Source organism: Odocoileus virginianus, chromosome 1 (genome assembly GCF_023699985.2).
Source record: "Odocoileus virginianus isolate 20LAN1187 ecotype Illinois chromosome 1, Ovbor_1.2, whole genome shotgun sequence".
Lineage (NCBI taxonomy): Eukaryota > Metazoa > Chordata > Mammalia > Artiodactyla > Cervidae > Odocoileus > Odocoileus virginianus.
In genome coordinates, this window is record NC_069674.1 from 86,027,291 (window position 1) to 86,046,225 (window position 18,935).

At 36.7% G+C, this 18,935-nt stretch overlaps 1 protein-coding gene and 1 non-coding gene across 2 annotated transcripts in view; one reads left to right on the forward strand and one right to left on the reverse strand.

Moving 5' to 3' along the window:
• Positions 1-18,935, reverse strand: part of HDAC9 (histone deacetylase 9) — a 972,671-nt gene that overhangs the window by 846,975 nt on the left and 106,761 nt on the right. The window lies entirely within an intron of this gene.
• Positions 11,460-11,580, forward strand: LOC139036654 (U6atac minor spliceosomal RNA). Its single transcript, XR_011489479.1, has one exon. It is a non-coding gene; the product is annotated as a U6atac minor spliceosomal RNA (small nuclear RNA).

An 18,935-nucleotide genomic window follows, 5' to 3' on the forward strand; every position in this document is an offset into this window, starting at 1 on the left:
GGTATTTTTGAAAGTATGACAGCTTTCTAAACTTTGAGTCAATAAAAGAAAAAATATGTTAAGTTTGTGTAAGCTGTTTAATCTTTAATACTAACCAAGCAATAGTCATGGTAAAAGGAAAACAACATATTGCAGAAATGTGTTTAACAAGGACAAGAGATAAAAGGCTGTTGTTTACGTTACAAAGGTCAAGGTGGGGGCAGGGTGAACAATGTGACAGAGAAACACAAAATCCAGAAGAAAAACACGTCAATAACACAAACACATACAAGGGGAAATCAAATTAATAAGCACACTTAACAAAAAAAGAACATTCAAGCATTTTATTTATCAAAGCAATGCAAATTAAAATAACACTGAAGTGCTACTTTTCATTTAACTAATAAATACAAAAACTCTAAGAAAGAATCTCCAATATTGTCAGGTTCTCAGACAAGTAAAACAGATAAAACCACACATTACTGTTGGCAATTTACACTAGAAAGCAATTTGACAAAGCACTTCAAAAGCCGTATTTTAATAATCACATTTTTTGACCCATAAAAAATTCAAAATCTTTAACCTGACAATATCAGGCCGTAAAGTTTAAAATGAGTAAATAACTCCTAAAAGGAAGGAAGGAAGAGAGGGAGGGAAGGAGGAAGGAAGGAAAGAAAGACATTTTCAAAAAGATTTTTGTGGTGATGTAATTTATAGTAGCAAATGTTATAAGTCTAAACCTTTAACATCAGGGGAATGATTAAGTAAACTAGATGATCAAACAACTGCTCTTAAAAAATCACTCATTAAAGAGTATAATACATGTAAAGGGCAATATAAACTGAAACTGAATAAGATCTGAAACTAAAAGAAAACAGACAAAGTAAACAAGTTAGTATGTTAAGGCACAGTTTCTTTCTAATTGTACTATTTTTTATTCTATAATTAAAAACTGAGAGAAAAGTTATTAAATAAATTATTAGTAGGTTTTCAAAATTAGGGATATACAGAAGGACCACATATGAGGCCAAAGCTAAAAACAAAATTAATTCCTTTGAAAGAAATTACAATTTCTGGGATGTAGTACTTATCCAGGTATTTAAATTGAGAAAAGGCTAATAATAATAAGAAAATTAGTAGTACATTAAATAAACAAAAGACAAAATTAAAAATACTTGCCTATGGAAACTATTTTCTCCATGGAGATCAAAAATTAAAGCTAATTTTAAGCTAAAAAAACAGCAAGTTAATTGGTTTATTCAAAAAAACTGGAAAATAGAAAAAAGAATATTATTTAGAAACCTTTCCTTGTGACTAGTTTCCCCCCCAACACTTTTCCCCACCAATCGTCCCTCTTCATTCCTGTGCCTCGAAGTAGCCCTTCACGGTCTAAGAAAAACAAGATTACAATCAGCTTTTGTGTACATTCACCACATGGACACAAACTTTACATTTTAAAAAGAAACACTGATACAGAGATTTGGAAAAAAGGCAGGCTACCCCTTTTATCTGTATAACAATATCTGCAAAATAATCCTTCTTAAAATCCTACTTAAAATTTCATTAATGTAACCAAAATAAGAAAATTTGTTATGCCACAATCACGGCTGTTCATACAACTCTACCCGATCAGCCACTGTGTTGAGACACATCTGGTGTGCCAGAAACAAATGAGGAAGTGGTGTGTGGGAAGAAAGAAAATTAAAAGTTGTCAAACATATATCTTTAGGCATTGAACATAATCTGTGATTCTAATTATTTTCCTAGTATTTATGTAGTCAAGTTAATTAACATAAAACTAAAGTAAAACTTTTAGGCTCACTCAGAACTTCTTCAATATTTCTGAAATTTGCATGCCTACATAATACTCCCTACACAGACACATATATATTAGATTATGAAATGTTCTACTTGGGGTATTATGGCCCTAAGTATTATATTATCCTACATTCCCCTAAAACACCCAACTATTTTATGCTTGTTGAGATCTGTCAATAGGTGGAGAATTGCTGTCTCAATAGTTCCCTTCTAATGTGAGCTACTGTGAATATGGGACAATTTCAGTGCCAAAATCAACAACACTGATGAAGCCAATACATATATATAGTTCAGTAGTGAGAAATACATTGTCTGAAATCATCAAATAATTTCACACAACCAAAAAGTCAAGGTTAATTATTAATGTTAAATTATATAAAATTAAGGCTCATAATCTTTGATGCCTAATTCATTAAAAAAATAAAGCCAAGATATCAATGTGTACATATGGAATCTAGAAAAATGGTACTGATGAATCTATCTGCAGGGCAGGAACAGAGACACAGACACTGAAGAACGAACTTGTGGGCACAGTAGGGGAAGGAGAGGGTGGGATGAACTGACAGAGCAGCACTGAAATATACACACCACCAAGTTTAAAATACACAGCTAGTGGGAAGCTCCAGTGTAACACAGGGAGTTCAGCTCAGTGCTCTGTAATGATCTACAGGGGTCGGGGGTCAGGAGGGTGGGGTAGGGGGTGCTTAGAAGTGAGGCTCAAGAGGAAGGGGACACGTGTACTTAGAGCCGATTCACTTCACTGTGCAGCAGAATCTAACACAACATTGTAAAGCAATGATCCTCCAATTAAAAACAATTTAAATAAAAAAGCTCAGGAACACCTCAGAAAAAGTCCAGTTTTCCTAAATAATAGTATACTGAGAAAAACACTTAAAAATACAGATGAACCTTGATCCATTAACCCACTTAGGAATGGAAAGACTGTGTAACAGCTAACATTTATAGAGCACATATGATATTTCAGACACTGTTTTAAAATGCTTTATGTATATTAATTCATTTAATTCTTTATAAGAACTTTTGAGGCAGATACCATTTAAATCAGTATGCCCACTGTGCAGATGAGCAAACTGAATGTTAAAGATCACAAAAGTTGGTGTTGGAACTGAGCTTCCACCCAGGTATCTGGAGCCCATGGTCTCCAGCAGGCTCCACCGCCTAGGCACCTTCTGCTGTGTACATGTTGTTTCCCATATGTCATCTGCTAGTTTACGCTGTAACAGATCCTTGACCTGCACCTTAAGCAAAAACAACGTGATGATTCAAGAGACATCAGCTATACCATGTCTTCAGAAACAATTCATCTCAAAGATGATGTTGATTCCAAGAATGGTATTGGAACATCTTAAATTTTAATATGATAAAACATCAAAACTTAGATTTACATTTCTGTAATTCAGTATTTTTTTCTCTAAATGGGCTTGAACCTACTAAATAGAAATAAATGACTAGTAAACATAATAGTTGAGGGAAAAGGCATGAGTACCAGAACATTCAGATTTTAAATTATATTTAATTCACCTCTGAGTTAAGAACAAGTATCTGCAATATGCTTCACAAGGCAAGAAATCCCAAGGGAAAAAAAATATCCCCTTTTAGGAAGGAAACTATTATATGTTCTCTGGGTTGTCATAGGTTACCATCTTAAAGACCTAATGTAGAAGGTAAAGAAACAATATATTCATTAAAAACTATCTTGGGGAAAAACAAAAAGTGAAACTGCAGAAATCTATCTACATAAAATGAAAAATCAATTAATAATTCCAAGAGAGTTCTATGACCTGAAATTTTACTTAATTCAGGACCAGAGAAACACAAAAACAAAACAAATAAAATCATTTTAATCTTCTTGTAGATAACTGGAATATATATATTTAAATATAATGGCGGGTGCTGGCAGGGGTCTCGAGTTTCAACAAAGATAGCAAATAGAAGAGATTCTTCCTAAACATGTCAGAAGAAGAGAAAGGGTCTGGTTATGAGATGATAGAGAAATTATTCATTTCCCATTTTTGTGAAGTATTCTGAGTACATGGACAAGGTCTCATTACCAGCTGCTTAATTCTCATTTATTTTCCTCAATTGTAAATAATCAGCTGCCTAGGATGACTTCACCACCCTGGCTTTCTCAACTCTATGCAGGAGAATAATGGGAACATAACTCATCTTTCGGGAGGAAAAATGTAAACGACGTTGGTATCAGGACACTGGTGGTAAAACAAGAGGATTAAAAAAAAAAGAAAAAAAGACAAAAGACACCAGAAGGCAAGCTACTTGAAAGGAACTGCTTCTGATGGGTGGGTGGAGCTGCTCTGATTGGCCACAGTCATGGACAGGATCCTGGCGGGAGCGTCCTGGCTCTTGGGATCTCTCAGAGGCACTCCTCCCTGAGGGTGGCCATTCATGGGAGCTGGATGGGGACATGCAGTTAGTTCCACACTTTCCTTCTGTGACTCAGTGGCTAAGTTCAATAGGGGTTTGGGAGAGGCACAGGAAGCCAGGTTCAGCCTTGGGTCTATGATATGTTCTAAAACTAAACATTGTTCGTAATTCAGTTCCGTTCAGTCACTCAGTCATGTCCAACTCTTTGCGACCCCATGAACCTCAGCATGCCAGGCCTCCCTGTCCATCACCAACTCCCGGAGTCCACCCAACTCATGTCCATTGAGTCACGGATGCCATCCAACCATCTCATCCTCTGTCGTCCCCTTCTCCTCCTGCCCTCAATCTTTCCCAGCATCAGGGTCTTTGCAAATGAGTTAGTTCTTCACATCAGGTGGCCAAAGTATTGGAGTTTCAGCTTCAATATCAGTCCCTCCAATGAACACCCAGGACTGATCTCATTTAGGATGGACTGGTTGGATCTCCCTGCAGTCCAACTCTCAAGAGTCTTCTCCAATACCACAGTTCAAAAGCATCAATTCTTCGGCACTCAGCTTTCTTTATAGTCCAACTCACATCCATACATGAGTATTGAAAAAACCATAGCCTTGACTAGATGGACCATTGTTGGCAAAGTAATGTCTCTGCTTTTTAATGTGCTGTCTAGGTTGGCCATAACTTTCCTTCCAAGGAGCAAGTATCTTTTAATTTCATGGCTGCAATCACCATCCACAGTGATTTCGTTTGTAATTATTAGGCAGTTATTCTGAACCTGTCCTCTTTCCTATATTTGTTTATACTCTGGAATACCAAACAAATACAAAACAAAAATTTTTGCTGGTTTTCCAAACTAATATGAAGCATGGCAAATTAAATTTTAAAAGCATTAAGGAAAACTACCTAAAGATACAAAATCTGAGACAGGGAATGGGGGCATATCTTTAAGCAGTCCCTGGGGCTTCAACAGCCTGGCTCTGCTACAAGGGGGTCAGGAGTTACAGCCTAAAGTGCCACAGCTTTCTGTGACAAGGAACTGGGAATGGTCCCCTCCGTTTAAAATGACAGGACTGAACCAAACCATCTCTAGGGTACCTAAGGCACCAACATTCTATGATGCTATAGCTAAAATTGACTACCTTTAGCAGCACCTTTAAAGGAAAAAAAATGAAAGCCCGTATCAGTCCCACATCACCAGACAAGTCAGCCAAGAGCCAAAGCAATCCCCCTTTAAGAAAGAAGAAAATGCTGAAAATCTGCAGTGACTTTAGAAACTGCTGAGGAGGGAAAAAATTATAATAAGGAATTAAAATAGTACACTAACCTCTGAAAAGATCAGATACAAGAACAAGAAGTACTGAGCTAAAGGAAAAGTAGTCACTCTGTATTATTTTTAAAATGAATGTGTACTCAGACATATTCTTAAAAATAGTGAATCCTCGATGGTGTTGGCCCAATGGTGTTGGTCCGTTACCGAAACTCAATAAAATCCCAAATTAGCTTGCAGATGAATTACAGCTTTTACAGTTTATACTGAATCCAGTGTGATCCTATAGACATGATGGGCCAAACGCCTCAGAAAATGCCAAGAAACATTACAGCCAGGCCAAAAAGTGCTAAAACGTTCCACTGACATAGAACCAACATGAAGCTTTCACTGGAAGATACAGCCTTTGAAGTGCAGTTTTCCAGCGATCCAGCCAAAACTCAGAGGTTATTGAAAAAAGCTTTCAAATCCAAAATGGTTCCAAGCAGAGGTGTCTATGAGAGATTCTGCACGAGAATTTATCACTCACAACCAATGGATTCAGTTGCTGATCCCATTCTACCAGAGGGTTTTAATTCTTCCTGGAAATTCCTTACAAATTATAGGTAACCACAGTCTGAGCAGAACTAGAACTTCTGTGTATTTTTAAACAAGTCAATTGCTTCAATGAGATAAGTACATTATTTCCACCAGACAGATAATTGTTTTCTTGTTCAATTGCATTACATGTGTGTATCCAGGTATAAAATGTTACAAATGGAAAATTACTGAGAAGCAAAGTAGTCATTAGTGTGACTTATAAATGGAACAGAGATGTCATGAGTTTCATTAATGCTTTTTTATGTTACTGAATAAGTAGATTTTATTTTTTAATCTCCTATAAATCTGACTGCACACAGTAAAAGTAGATCCTTGTGCCTGATACACAATACAAACTGAACTAGGATGCCCCTTGATCAACATGAACGATTAAATTTGGATACAGATAGACACAAAATTAAAATTAATTCAAGGATTAATTACTCGCCTTCACACGAAATCCAGAAAGTTGGGATCTGTGGGAAGTAAAAATAATTTTAAAGTATTACAATTGCAAATAAATAATATTTCTAGATTTTACTTTGTGAATAGAGGAACTGTATCAGAAAAGTACATATCAAACTGCTGTTATAACACTGTTTATTTTCTGAGAGAATTCTTAACTGTTAATTGTCCTTAATTAAGGAGCCTTAAAGCAAGTAAAAGAGACATTAAAAGACACAAAAAACGACATCAGTAGTTTGTTAAAGACAGATTATTTCCAAATAGAAGTTGTATGTTGTAGATGGTAACTGAGCAAGAATGACCACAGACAGTGTCTTTGTATAACAGAAAGAAGGCAGACAATTAGAATGATAAAACAATATCCAACACACAATAAACATTCTGGGGACTCAAGAAGTTCCATTTAATAAAGAAAATGTTGTTTTTTAATGAATTCAGATTAAAGTTTATGCCATTTATTCCCTAACTATTCAATAGTTTTTGTGTCAAGTATATTAACATACACGTTGTACATTTTTAAAATAGAGATGTCATATTTTCTCTAAACTACTTTTATAAATTCACAATACTTCAAATTATATAGCCAGAAAAAATTGTTAAAGGTCATGGACTACAATTTAACTGTAACACATTGATCAAATACCCAAAACTGATATTGGATATACCTTAAAGAGATGTGCCATTCAGAACAGAAAGTATTCTTCCAAAGTAAATAAAAAACAGGTATTGTGAGATTGTCCGATATTAATATAGATCAAGAAACATATGAGGAGGTGCGATATAACTTTGAATAAAATACAGTAAACACACAGGATCATTTTCATCAGTGAGTCCTTTTTTTTTTATTTCATAAGCTGATTCTTTAAGAAAATATTAAAAGTAAAAAGTCTTTGCAATAGGAATAAAAATTCCATGAAAACTAAAATTTCTTTACAGTATTTGTAATTTAAGAAAAATGCTGCTTATATTTTTTTCCTGAGTTTTTGTTTAACAGCTTTATTCATTTTGACTATAAAAGTAGTTAGGCTTACTGTAAAAAAAAATTTTTTTGTCATATCTTTAATATTTAGGAAGAAATTTTTTTGATCCAAAGCTACTTTTTAGACATTATATAAAAACTTTGATTTGCTTCATATATATTACAATATTTTGACTCATACTAAATTAATAAAAACTTTTAAAAAAAGAGGTGATGAAGATTAGCTATAAATTTTATTTTCTGAATTTACTCAATGCTACCTCTGCAGTTTAGAACAAACTTTCTGACATACAGATATTCTCCTCGGTATTATTCATCTGTAAGGAATCTTGAAAATTCTTAAGCCAATCTTTACATTTTTAGGAAAAGTAATTAAAGTTCCAGGAATTAAGAGGTGAAGCATGACTCTGTACATCTGCTTAACTGCCAAGTCAAGACTAGAGCAAAGATTCTTAAATTCCTGTTTCAGTCTTTTCGAAGTGAAAAAAACAAAAAAACAAAAAACAATGCAAAAGCGATGTCCAGAGATCTTGAGTATCTAAAAAACAACATCTAAAGCTGGGGAAACAGCAGAGGGTAAACAGGGGCCCTTGTGGGACTCCCATTCTAGTGTACGAGACAGACAAACCACCGTCAAGAGAGAGGGCTCTGTCAGCAGCTGATTTTCTGTGAACTGACTCATCTTTCTCCCCCAGCCCCATAATTCCTTCCTGAACAGACTCAAATCCTCACCCTCTGCTCCTCTGTCTCACTGCCCTGTGGACTTTGCTCTCTCAAGAGACTTCTGTTCTCCCACTTGCAGATGATTCCAAGATGCCACACCCAGACTAACCAACACAGCTGCCTATCTTACTGCAGCCATTCAAAATAACTTAACTCGAATCTCCAATTTCACTTCAGAGTCAACTAAACCAAAACCAAACAAATCCTCCCTCAAAACTGACTTCCTATTTTCAATTTCCCCATTTCTATTACTGCAGTTATTATTCTCCAGAAATCTTAGTCCCAAATTTTAAGTCATCTTTACCTCATCTGTGGCTCCTATATTTAGTCAGTCTCCATATCCTGTGTGTATTAGTCAGGGTTCTCCAGAAAAGCAAAGATTTATTATAAGATATTGGTTCACACCATCTTGGGGCTAGCAAGTCCAAAATCTGCAGAGAGTTGACCGATGTCCCAGTTTGTGTATCAAGGCTAGTTCAGTTCAGTTTAGTTCAGTCGCTCAATCATGTCTGACTCTTTGTGACCCCATGGACTGCAGCACGCCAGGCCTCCCTGTCCATCACCAACTCCCGGAGTCCACCCAAACTCATGTCCATTGAGTCGGGGATGCCATCCAACCATCTCATCCTCTGTTGTTCCCTTCTCCTCCTGCTTTCAATCTTTCCCAGCATCAGGGTCTTTTCAAATGAGTCAGTTCTTCACATCAGGTGGCCAAAGTACTGGACTTTCAGCTTCAACATCAGTCCTTCCAATGAATACTCAGGACTGACTTCCTTTAGAATGGACTGGCTGGATCTCATTGCAGTCCAAGGGACTCTCAAGAGTCTTCTCCAACACCACAGTTTAAAAGCATCAATTCTTCAGTGCTCTGCTTTCCTTATAGTCCAACTCCCACATCTACACACAACTACTTGAAAAACCACAGCTTTGACTAGACAGACCTTTGGATAGTAGGGTGATAAAAAACCAGGAAGACCCAAGGTGCCAGTGTGAAGGCTATCAGGCAGAATACTCTCTCATTCTGGGAAGGTGAGACTTCTGTTCTACTCAGGCCTTAACAAGCTGGATGAGGCCCACTCACATTACAAAGGTTCAGTCTGCTTTACTCAGTCTACAGATTCAAATTTTAATCTTGTCCAAAAACATACTCAGAGAAACACCCAGAATAATGCTGGATCATATACACTGGCACCCAGTGGCCCAATCGAATTGATGCAAAAAATTAACCATCACACTATGGTTTTACTCTTCAAAAGTTTCACATTCTTTTCCCATCCTCATTCTCACTACCATTATCTCAGTTCAGGTCCTATGAACTCCTACTGGTTTCCAGCACAAGGATGTAAACCAGCTCCTCCCATTCTTTAGTTCAGAGAGCACCGGCTACACTCTGGATACAATTATCTCCAAAAATGTTGTTTTCATCATATCATTCTTGTTCTATTCCTTAACTCACCATGGCATCTTACACCAAATATATCCAATTCTTTTCCTTATATTGTTCTATGTAATACAACCCTACCTGGCTTACTGACCTATTTCTTTCATCACTCTCCTAAATCAGAACCTACATTATAAGTGGCCAACAGTTAAAGTATGTTTTTCACTCATCAGCACCCTTTCTCTATTCAACATACTCTCTTTCTCCGGAAAGTACGGTGCACTCTACTCCACCTAAACCAATCCTCTCTCTCTGTTAAGATTTGTCTCCAGCTTCAACTCCTTTTTGAAGCTTTCCTAATTCTTGTTGTTTAGCTGCTAAGTTGCATCCAACTCTTTGTGACCCCATGGACTGTAGCCCACTGGCTCCTCTGTCCACGGGATTTCCTAGGCAAGAGTACTGGAGTGGGTTGCCATTTCTTCCTCCAGGGGAATCTTCTTGACCCAGGGATCAAACCCACATCGCCTGCATTGGTGGGCAGATTCTTTACCACTGAGTCACCTGGGAAGCCCTATACATATGTACATACATACATACATACATGCATGTGTGTATATATATATATATGTATATATATATACACACACAAAATGAAATATTACCAACATATATATATATATGAGAAACTTACAAAAATGGTAAATATACTACTATAAAGAATCAGAACCCAAGCAAAGAATAGCTGAAAAACAAGAGATTAAATTCAGTAGAAGAATAACTGAATATCAGGTACAGCCTCAGAAGCAAAAATGTCTATAATACTGAGAATGCTAAGCCCACAACTTGAGTGGGGCCAAGGAAAACCAGGTATGGTTGAAGACGGAGCCAAGCCACTTCTAACCAAGGAAGCTCAAGTCCATAAAGTATAGGTGAAATTCTGTTTTGTTCCTTATCCATGATCCTAAAAAACAGATTTTCTGTAATTTACTTGGCAATAAATCCAAATGTGTCTAGCAACAACAACTGGCCTAGAAAGACATATAGCTGTTTATTGTCTTTATCTCATTTAGCATTAATATCTATGAATTTCACTGCAGAAATATTGTTTTTATTACAGGGAACTATCCCAGATCCCATTGAAGGTGACATGACATGTAACACTGAGTAGATGCTCCATACTACACCATTTTTAAATCTTATAAATTCTCAGTTCCAAAACACAGTTGGCCCCTAGGATTTTAGATAAGATTCTATGGATCTTAGATTTTGAGATTCCACAGAAAAGAACCAGTCAGATATACAAAAGGATCTCTCATCCAAAAAAGGTTTCAGAGTGCATGGAAGATCCATTTAGAATAGTTTTATTAAACAGAGGATATCTTTTCAGTGCCATACACATTCTGTCATCGATCACTTTTGCAACCAGTGGCAAAGTTTTTTTTTATTAAATAGTATTAGGTAAAAGCAAAAAAATAACCTGCCAATCATGAACTTTCACCTTTTTCCTCCCCTTATAATGCCAAGAATACCAGAAAAAAAGTTGTAAAACAGCATTCCCCTTGCCTCCTATAACCTTAATAGATAGTTTCCTGGAATTGTCTATTCAAATAGAAAATTAATTTCCAAGCACAGCTGGAAATACCGCATTGGCAGGCAAGAAAAACATCAAACACCAGTAGATTAAATAGAAAATGGAAGAACTAAAAGACACAAAATAGAACTTGCTCAGTAAGGTGGTCATATGAGAAAAGATTTCTGTCTGTTAATATTAATATAGGAATATATCTCTTAAGTGAAGTAGCAATAATCAAGGAAGCTTTGGATCCAGAAAACAACTAGGTGATGATATCATTCAAGAAGTTTTTCTAGTGCTGTATGAAAGAAGAAAAGCTCAACAACTGTCTTGGGGATGAAAGGTCCTCAGACCTGTACAACACATGCATGGTTAATCACAGCCACCCAATTCATGGCATATAACCATGGGTTTTTTCTTTTTACTTTAGGGTGATGGAAAAATTCTGAAGATGGATATTGGTGATAGCTGCTCTGTCTCTTACATTAGTAGAGGCTTTAAAGACTGAGAACTTGAAAATCAAAAGAAGTATTCTTCTCTCTCCACCGACAAGATCAGGCTCTGGTGATCCACCCATCTCCCTCCACTGCCCTGAACTTAATGGGTATCCTGCTTTGTACCAACAGCCTTCAAGGAAAAGCAGGCTCATGCTGCCATCTGGGCACTGCTCCCTGATGCCTAACTGCCTCAGGAAATGACTTGTGTGGCCAATATTCAACTAATAACCAAACTAAACCAAGTAATACATTTTGCACAACCATTTTAAAAACAAAAGAAGGAAAGACAGAAAACAGAACACTACCTTCAATGCCACACAGAAAGGCAAACAAAAAAACAGAAACAGCTTGGGAAGGACAAAATTCCACATGGCATCCAGACAGGGGTCCCCCTTGGTTCTTCTGCCTTGATTCTCTGATCGTCAGAAAAGTTTTTTAAAAACCTCCATCAGCTCTTAGTGTAGAACTGACACTTTGTAAATAGCAACAGGGAGAAAGTTCAATAAAAATCAATGTGTTATAAAAGTAAGATAGAAAAAAAAATTCTACATGAACTTGATCACTGTATGACTTCCTAATGACTGAAAACGTTGAGTTCAAGATGCCAGAACACTTCCAAATAGAGCATACCAGAGTTCCAAAGTGGCATATTGTGTTATAAAACATGGACCTGTATCTCTATTATCTTTGGCAAACAATCTCAAACTATCTCATACTTTGGTAAATTCAAAGGGATATCCCACAAGCAAAGTGAGGGATCAATTTGTTTGAATATTTGTTTTTCACAGAGGAGAAGGTAAGTGGCTGGCAAAATATCTGCCACAAAGCAAGAGCTCAATAAGTATTTATGAAACTGAACTGAAACAAGTGGTAGAAGCTAATAAAGATTACCTGCATCTGCTGATGAAATCTATCAGGTTATTGTTCCAACCTTCCACCTGATTGAACCTATGAAAAATAACTGGCCTTGTCAATAAAGAAAGGCTCTGTTTTTTTCCACTGGGCATCACAAGTACCAGCACCCCACAGCCAGCTGCTCAGAGGCTCAGTGAAGACTCATCTCCCCAGAATCAGCTTCTTTGACTTAACTCCTTTTAACAAAAATACAGAAATTTTAAATTATAAGGCAGGGAATGCAGAGGATGCATGGGTGATCAAAACAAAATTCTAATGAGAGAGAGACCTGTTGATAGATAAGCTACTTCAAGAAGACCCACTCAAAGAAACTGGGAGTCAGTCTCTTTCAGTTTCCTCATCTGAAAAATGGGAAGACTCAATCAATTGCTTTCAAGCTTCTACAAGTGCTACTCATACTAAAAGAGACATTTCATATTAAATGCAGTATATTTATACATATAGAGAAATGTGCTTATTTATACACATATAGAAATTAACCCTTAAATCTTCCAAAGTGGATGCACTCTGGTATGGTGTCATGTGTTTATCCTATCTCACCGGTTAGCCACGACCACTCAGTGGATCTCACGGCACACTAGTAGTTCATGACATGATGTTTGGAAAACACTGGACTAGATGATTTCTTTCCAACTTATTAAATGGAAAACCATGATTTTTACTTAGAAGCAATTAAAAAATATCTACCACTCCCAAATACTAGTTCTTCAATGAACTTTCCAAAGCCAATTCCCTAGTGAAATGATATAATCTCTACAAATCTTTGCCTTCCCTTCTTATTCACAGTAAACACTCATGATCCTTTCCACTCAAAAAGCTTTAAAAGTGATTTTTTCAGGGTACATGACTATCACCAAGCCCGACAGCAGAAGCAAGCAACAGGGATTCTGCAATAAAAAATTAAACACCTAACAAAGGCACTCCCTTTTACTCACAAAGAAGTGAGTAAAGAATCTTTGTAAGCCATCAGGCAACAGCTCAAGCAGCCAAAAGCCAAAATAATACTCATGGAGTGGAAGCAAACCACATTGATCTTGATTTTAATTACATAAAATATATTTCAAAGTTGTTGCATTCTCCCTTCCAAATTATAGAATTTGTTCCCTCACATAAGGATATTTTGGCTTTCTATAATAGCATCTATTGTCACTTTTGTAGATTTTCTTAAATGGCTGCCTTCTGCCACAGCACCCCCACCTCATCCCACCACCTTTCCACCATCTTTAGTAATGTCCCAAACTAGTGGGTGTGCAGGAATCTCTGGTGAAAAACGAGCTTGCTTTGAGTAAAATAATCTTCTCAATCACAATTGGAGTTTTCTCAGTATATAGCTGGGGAAAAGCCTTGTTTACATCTCATCATAGCTTAAAATCCACCTAAAATATTATCTGATCAAAGGCATTACAATCTTGACATCTTGACATGGAAAACTAACAGTATCATTTGTGCTTGTCAATTATTTCAAAATGCTTTATTATAAATCTTCTCTTGGTTCCTAAGTCTACAGGGCAAAGAATAAATATGTTCTTTATAATAACTTATAAATTATATGTATATTTTTATAATTTACAGTAAATTATAAAAATAAATATTTTAATTTATATTATAGTTTTTAGTTTATAAAATAAAATGTAAAGGATCCAAGTTTTAAGTTTGAAAAGCACTTTGATTGATAAATATCAGAGAAATATTAATGTCAAAAAACTAGGTCCATTGTAATCCTATAATCAAAGCATTCTGTTTATTTTCCAAACTTGGCAAGACATATTTTTATTTTTTATTTTTGAACTACATATACTGGAGGGAAAACAAACACCATTAACTTCCTCTTCAGTCACTAGTTGTCTGTGCCATGTGTTTTTATCACTTCCTGCAACAAGGAAATATATTTGGAACAAAGAAAGATAGTCAAAGCAGAGTACTCTAGGTTAGTCTAAAATCATTCTTTTAGGAATTGAGAGTGTAAACATATTTCAATAATAGCACTAGATGATAAAATTACTCAGAAAACCTCACATTTCTTTATTACATGACTTCATCAAATGCTCAAAAAGGTTTGTAAAGATTATTTGGTAAAGAAACTAAGCAGCTTAAGTTAGGTAACACTTTTTCGCCCACACAGCTAATAAAAAGCAGAGGCAGAACTTAAATTCCTTCCATTTCATACCCAATCTCACAGTGGACACACAGTTTCTCCTATAAGCCTTTTGATCAAGTTGTAAGTTTTTACTTTACCCTATTTGTCCAAACCATCATGGTTTTTTGTGTACGTGTGGTGGGGAAAGTGATCAAAAGAGGTTGCAAATGATGATAAGAACATGAGGACTAATTTATCATTTTATAGCTAAGTTGTATTCAACAGTGATTTATTCAGTCCTAGGTATCAAGTAGTACATTAAATATAGAGATCCTAAATAAAAGTATAAATTATAGATCATAATCCTAGGACATAGTAAGAAATTTAGTAAAAACCTATCTTAGTCTGCTCAAGCAGCTGTAAAAAAACACCATGGCCTGTGTGTTTTAAAGCAACTGATAAAGGATTAATCTCCAAAATACACAAGCAGCTCAAATAGCTCAATATCAGAAAAACAAACAACTCAATCAAAAAGTGTGCAGAAGACCTAAATGGATATTTCTCCAAAGAAGACATATAGATGGCCAGTAAACATATGAAAAAATGCTCAACATCTCTCATTATGAGAGAAATGCAAATATACATTATGTGTTATGTATATTTATGTATATGTATACATTATGTATATCATATTGTATATGATACAATAATGTATCACCTCACATCAGTCAGAATGACCATCATCAAAAAAATCTACAAACAATAAATGCTAGAGAGGATGTGGAGAAAAGGAGAAAGGAGAAAACCCCCCCTGCACTGTTGGTGGGAATGTAAATTGATACAGCCACTATGGAGAACAATATGGAGATTTCTTTAAAAATAGGAAGAAAACTACTATATGACCCAGCAATCCCACTACTGGAAAATAGCCTGAGAAAACTACAATTCGAAAAGATACATGCATCCCAATATTCACTGCAGCACTACTGACAATAGCTAGGACATGGAAGCACCTAAATGCCCAACAACAGATGAATGGATAAAAAAGATGTGATACATACATACAATGGAATATGACTCAGCCATAACAGGAATGAATTTAAGTCTGCTGTAGTGAGGCAAATGAACCTAGAGCCTGTTATACAGAGTGAAGTCAGTCAGAAAGATAAAAAAATATACTGCATATTAACACACATATATGGAATCCAGAAAAATATTACTGATGAACCTATTTATAGGGAAGAATTGGAGATGCAGACATAGAGAATGGAACTGTGGAAACAGCAGGGGAAGCAGAGGGTAAGACAAACTGAGAAACTACCATTGACATCTCTACACTCGCACGTGTGGAATGGTAAGAGGAGGGGAGATATACATATATATATAATTATGAAAGATCTGTATCGTTGTACAACAAAAACCAATACAGCACTTGAAGCAATTCAGTTCAGGTCAGTCGCTCAGTCGTGTCCTATTCTTTGAGACCCAATGAACCGTAGCACGTCAGGCATCCCTGTCCATCACCAACTCCCAGAGTTTAGCCAACTCATGTCCATTGAGTCAGGGATGCCATCCAACCATCTCATCCTCTGTCGTCCCCTTCTCCTCCTGTCCCCAATCCCTCCCAGCATCAGGGTCTTTTCAAATGAGTCAGCTCTTCGCATCAGTATCTTCCCATCAGTATGGCCAAAGTATTAGAGGTTCAGCTTCAACATCAGTCCTTCCAATGAACAGCCAGGACTGATATCCGTTAGGATGGACTGGTTGGATCTCCTTGCAGTCCAAGGGACTCTCAAGAGTCTTCTCCAACACCATAGTTCAAAAGCATCAATTCTTCTGCACTCAGCTTTCTTTATAGTCCAACTCTCACATCCATACATAACTACTGGAAAAACCGTAGCCTTGACTAGACAGACCTTTGTTGGCAAAGTAATGTCTCTGCTTTTTAATATGCTATCTGGGTTGGTCATAACTTTCCTTTCAAGGAGCAAATGTTTTTTAATTTCATGGCTGCAGTCACCATCTGCAGTGATTTCAGAGGCTAAAAAAATAAAGTCTGACACTGTTTCCACTGTTTCCCCATCTATTTGCCAGGAAGTGATGGGACCGGATGCCATGATCTTAGTTTTCTGAATGTTGAGCTTCAAGCCAACTTTTTCACTCTCCTCTTTCACTTTCATCAAGAGGCCTTTTAGTTCCTCTTCACTTTCTGCCATAGGGTGGTGTCTCTGCATATCTGAGGTTATTGATATTTCTCCCAGCAATCTTGATTCCAGCTTGTGCTTCTTCCAGCCCAGCATTTCTCATGATGTACTCTGCATATAAGTTAAATAAGCAGGGTGACAATATACAGCCTTGACGTACTCTTTTTCCTATTTGGAACCAGTCTGTTGTTTCATGTCCAGTTTTAACTGTGGCTTCCTGACCTGCATACAGGTTTCTCAAGAGGCAGGTCAGCTGGTCTGATATTCCCATCTCTTGAAGAATTTTCCACAGTTTGTTGTGATCCACACAGTCAAAGGCTTTGGCATAGTCAATAAAGCAGAAATAGATGCTTTTCTGGAACTCTCTTGCTTTCTCGATGGTCCAGCAATGTTGGCAATTTGATCTCTGGTTCCTCTGCCTTTTCTAAAACCAGCTTGAACATCTGGAAGTTCATGGTTCACAAATTGCTGAAGCCTGATTTGGAGAATTTTGAGCATTACTTTACTAGTGTGTGAGATGAGTGCAATTGTGTGGTAGTTTGAGCATTCTTTGGCATTGCCTTTCTTTGGGACTGGAATGAAAACTGATCTTTTCCAGTCCTGTGGCCACTGCTGAGTTTTCCAAATTTGTTGACATATTGAGTGCAGCACTTTCACAGCATCATCTTTTAGGATTTGAAATAGCTCAACTGGAATTCCATCACCTCTACAAACTTTGTTCATAGTGATGCTTTCTAAGGCCCAATTGACGTCTCATTACAGGATGTTTGGCTCTAAGTGAGTGATCACATTATCGTGATTATCTGGGTTGTGAAGATCTTTTTTATACAGTTCTTCTGTGTATTCTTGCTACTTGTTCTTAATATCTTCTGCTTCTGTCAGGTCCATACCATTTCTGTCCTTTAATGAGCCCATCTTTGCATGAAATGTTCCCTTGCTATCTCTAATTTTCTTGAGGAGATCTCTAGTCTTTCCCATTCTATTGTTTTCTTCTATTTATTTGCACTGATCACTGAGGAAGGCTTTCATCTCTCCAAGCTATTCTTTGGAACTCTGCATTCAAATGGGAATATCTTTCCTTTTCTCCTTTGCTTTTCGCTTCTCTTCTTTTCACAGCTATTTGTAAGTCCTCCTCAGGCAGCCTTTTTTTTTTTTTTTTTTGCTTTTCTTTTTCTTGGGGATGGACTTGATCCCTGTCTCCTGTACAATGTCAAGAACCTCCATCCATAGTTCATCAGGTACTCTGTCTATGAGATCTAGTCCTTTAAATCTTTCTCTCTTCCACTGTGTAATCATAAGGGATTTGATTTAGGTCATACGTGAATGGTCTAGTGGGTTTCCCCACTTTCTTCAATTTAAGTCTGAATTTGTCAATAAGGTGTTCATGATCTGAGCCACAGTCAGCCCTGTCTTGTTTTTGTGGACTGTATTGAACTTCTCCATCTTTGGCTGCAATGAATATAATCAATGTGACTTTAGTATTGACCATCTGGTGATGTCCATGCGTAGAGTCTTCTCCTGTGTTGTTGGAAGAGGGTGTTTGCTATGCCCAGTGCATTCTCTTGGCAAAACTCTATTAGCCTTTGCCCCGCTTCACTCTGTACTCCAAGGCCAAATTTGCCTGTTACTCCAGGTGTTTCTTGACTTCCTACTTTTTGCATTCCAGTCCCCTATAATGAAAAGGACATCTTTTCTGGGTGTTAGTTCTTAAAGGTCTTGTAGGTCTTCATAGAACTGTTTAGCTTCTTCAGTGTTACTGGTCGGGGCATAAACTTGCATTACTGTGATATTGAATGGTTTGCCTTGGAAAGCAATTATCCTTCAATTTAAAAAAAAAATACAAATTCATTTATCACAATCCAAGATCAAGCTGTTGGCAGATTTGGTGTCTCGTGAGGGCTCGCTTCCTGGTTTTTCAGATGTGCCTTCTGGCTGTGTGTTCACATAGGCCTTTCTTGGGTACATGTTCATGGAGAGAGAAATCTTTCTCTTCTTCCTCTTATAAGGGACTAATCTCATCATGAGGATCTATCTTTATGACCTAATCTAAACCTAATTATCTCCAAATTGAAGTGAAA